This window comes from Hypanus sabinus, chromosome 5 (genome assembly GCF_030144855.1).
Source record: "Hypanus sabinus isolate sHypSab1 chromosome 5, sHypSab1.hap1, whole genome shotgun sequence".
NCBI classification, from domain to species: Eukaryota; Metazoa; Chordata; class Chondrichthyes; order Myliobatiformes; family Dasyatidae; genus Hypanus; species Hypanus sabinus.
In genome coordinates, this window is record NC_082710.1 from 148,588,622 (window position 1) to 148,592,104 (window position 3,483).

The window sequence follows — 3,483 nt, forward strand, 5'->3', positions numbered from 1 at the left end:
TACTTTTGGGGGTTTGTTTTTCAGTGTTTAATAAATGTTTTATTTGTTATAAAAACCCCTGCCTCACTTATATATTTATTGTTGCTGAATCCGTAACAGTATCAACTGTTTTTTTACTGGGACACTGCTAAACAAATATATTTACCCTTAGCATACAAATGCCTACCATTTCTTTACTTAGTTGCTTAATAATATCAAATTACAACAAAGTAATGTTATATCAAATTATAACAAGCTTTTTTTTAACTTTTGGTCTAAGACCCATTTGTAACTCAAGTCTCTGGGGGAAAGTCTTCTCTGCCTCTCTGGTAACGTCTTTCAATAAACTTTTTTGCTTTAATACAGATTTCTATATGAAAGTCATGAAGAGTTGACCTCTGTGCATAGGGAGTAAAGAAGATGTTCGTCTCCAACTTGCTTAGAGTTCTAGGCAGCAGATCGCCTCCGTATAATGAAGACTCCTGTGCAGCTGTCCTAGATATATACGCATCTTTGTGCTATCATTTGTCTTCCTGACCCATATCTCATTTGTTCCAACTGAGCTAATTACACAGCCAATTTTCGTATTCTCCTTAGATTCCAAACAGATAGCCTAACCTTTATGATACCATCTCTTAACATAATATAACTTTCCATCTTCTATTTGTGCTTCATATCATTGTGCTAGTGATTCAGCTGGAGTGCTGGGAAGATGCTCAGGAGAAGATGGAGATGCTGGTCTTTCCAGAGATTTAAGCTTATTTAGAGTTTGCAGATCCTTCATTATCTGTTCATCTGTTAACAAGAAATTTAACTGCACAGGTGCAGGTTTTCGTCTTTCGTCTGTAAATGGAACAGAGTCATTAGGTCTCCTCCTTAGTTTCCTAGTCATTATTGGCTTTACCTCCATAGAATCTCCTGTGAGTTCGGTTGTTCGCCTCTCATTCTCAATCAACTTTTTCTTTTCTTCTAACTCAACCTTTTTATCTTCAAATTCCTCCATTGCTGGTTTCTTTCCACTTGTTCTGTCTCCAGTTGCAGAAAAAGCTCTGCATTTCATATTCTTTCCTTGTATTATTGATCTAGTTTCTTCATCCTTTTCTGATATTCCTGCAAAGTGCCTTCCTGTAACTTCTGTAGCTGTCTTTCGAGAGATGTCAATTTCTCCTGGTACATCTGCTCTTTTACTTCCAGGTAGCCTTCATCATCCTGCCTATTGGCAATATCTGTCTCTCTTGCATCCTCTGAATCTTCATCCGAGTCCCGGCCATGGATACTGTGTTCATCCTCATCGTCTTGACTGTCTAGCTCCTCCTCATGGGTGAGAGAAGAGCTGCGGACATCTTCCCCGCCGAGCTGCACTCCTTTGTCGACACAGCTAGTGCCTTGATGGTGCGCCAATCCAACTGGATTTTCCTGAGCCATTCACATCATTTCCTGAGGAACAGTAGTCCTCCATTTTTCAGTACATAGAGGTTCAACTGCTGTGTTTTGTCTCCGTAGGTCACTGTCACTTTAATTTTACCTTTGGGACACACTCTCTGTCCTGTGTAAATCTTTAGCAGTAGTTTAGTTCATTTCAGAGGTATATGAGAAAACAGCCATTTGCAGTCGTGTACAGAGATCACTTTTAAAGCTGAGCCTGTGTCCAACTCCATTTTCTGTCTCACTCCTTTTTACTCTTCGATCATCTGTCTCTTTCATGCTGTGAAGTTGCAGAGAAGACAATTTACTTTCATCAGAGTCATTTTCATCAGAACTGCTTGCTTCCATTTTGTGTACATTGTTGTGTTTTCCTTTCCGGGGTTTCTTGTTTCTCTGTATTTTGTCCTTTTTCTGCTTTTTACTAGCTTGGCATATGCTGCCAATGTGGCCCTGTTTGTCACAGTTTCTGCATTCTTTGTCTTTAAACCACCTGTCATCAGGGTCATGTGACATGCTCTCACAACAGTAACATTTCTTTCCTTCATTTCTGTTCAGTGACATTTAATTTGTAGCATTTTCCAGAGATATTTGTTGTATCTACTGTTTCCACTGATATTGCGATGTTCAGCACCTTCTCTAATGAAAGGTCTTTTTTTCACACAGAAGCTTCTCCAGTGTGGTTTCACAGTCCATACCACACACTAACCTGTCCCTCAATGCATCCGATAGACCAGCTCCAAACTGACAGTGTTCTGATCATTTGCGCAATCAGCACAATATTCAGAAATGTTTTCATTTTTGCTCTGATTCCGATTGTGAAAATTAAATCTTTCAGCAATGACCAGTGGTTTGGGGTTTAAATACTGTTGAAGAGTGTCAAATATTTGCTTGAACGTTTTATCAGCTGGCTTTTCAGGGGTTAACAAGCTCCGTAACAGCCCATATGTTTTTGCTCCCATAATACTGAGTAAGACACTGGCTTTCTTTTCATCCTTAACACTGTTAATCTCACAATAGAACTCCACTCGTTCACTGGAAGTTACCCAGTCTTCAATGCCACTATCAAATGCTTTAATGGCTCCAATCATCGCCATCTTTGTTATGTTCATTAAGCCTCATTCTTCTGCTATTTTCCTTTTTGACTCACCTATTCTCTTTGCTAGCACCACAAGTGCACTCTGTTTAGATGTGTATGTGTGTTGCTCCTTTTTAACCTCCCTTCTAGGGCAAGCAGTGCCTCAGTACCTGGGGGTCAGCGTCGGCTGTGGTCTCGGCTGGACGTCCTGTGGCTGCAACTATGTCTCTTGGTCTCCCAACGATCCCAACCCCGGCTGTTCTCCAGCTTCCTTTCAGAATCGCGGCCTTGCTCTGCCTCCTTCTCATTTGAAAATATTGAATAAATGGTCTCCATGTCTTTTCAAATTTAATAGAAGGGTCAAATACAATACTTCTAATTTTCTCCAAATTACTTTGAATCTAATGGAATGATATTCACTAACAGTATCCAGGATGTGGGATATTAATTTCAAAAGGATATAATTAGGGCAATGTTATGATAATCATAGGGAAAGTCAATATGCAGGTAGATTGGGAAAATCAGTTGGTACTGGATCCCAAGAGAGGGAATTTGTAGAATGCCTACGAGATTGCTTTTTAGAATAGCTTGTGGTTGAGCCCACTAGGAGGAAGGCAATTCTGGATTGGGTGTTGTGTAATGAACCAGACTTGTTTAAAGAGCTTAAGGTAAAGGAACCCTTAGCAGATAGTGATCATAACATAATAGAATGCACCCGGCAGATGGAGAGGGAAAAGATAATGTCAGTTTACAGCTTTACACTGGAGTAAAGAGAATTACAGAGGCATGAGAGGACAATTGGGCAAAGATAAAGGGCACATCAGCAGGGATGATGACGGACAGCAATAGCTAGAGTTTCTGGGGCAAGTTGAAAGGCACATGATAGATGCATCCCAAAGATGAAAACATATTTTAAAGGGAGGATGAGGTAACCATGGCTGACAAGAGAACTCAAAGACAGCATTAAAGCATAAGAGAACGCATAAAATATAGGAAAGATTTTT

At 40.0% G+C, this 3,483-nt stretch overlaps 1 pseudogene; it reads right to left on the reverse strand.

The window, feature by feature from the left end:
• Positions 1-426: 426 nt before the first annotated feature.
• On the reverse strand, positions 427-1,404 carry LOC132393856 (sin3 histone deacetylase corepressor complex component SDS3-like; annotated as a pseudogene).
• Positions 1,405-3,483: the final 2,079 nt, after the last annotated feature.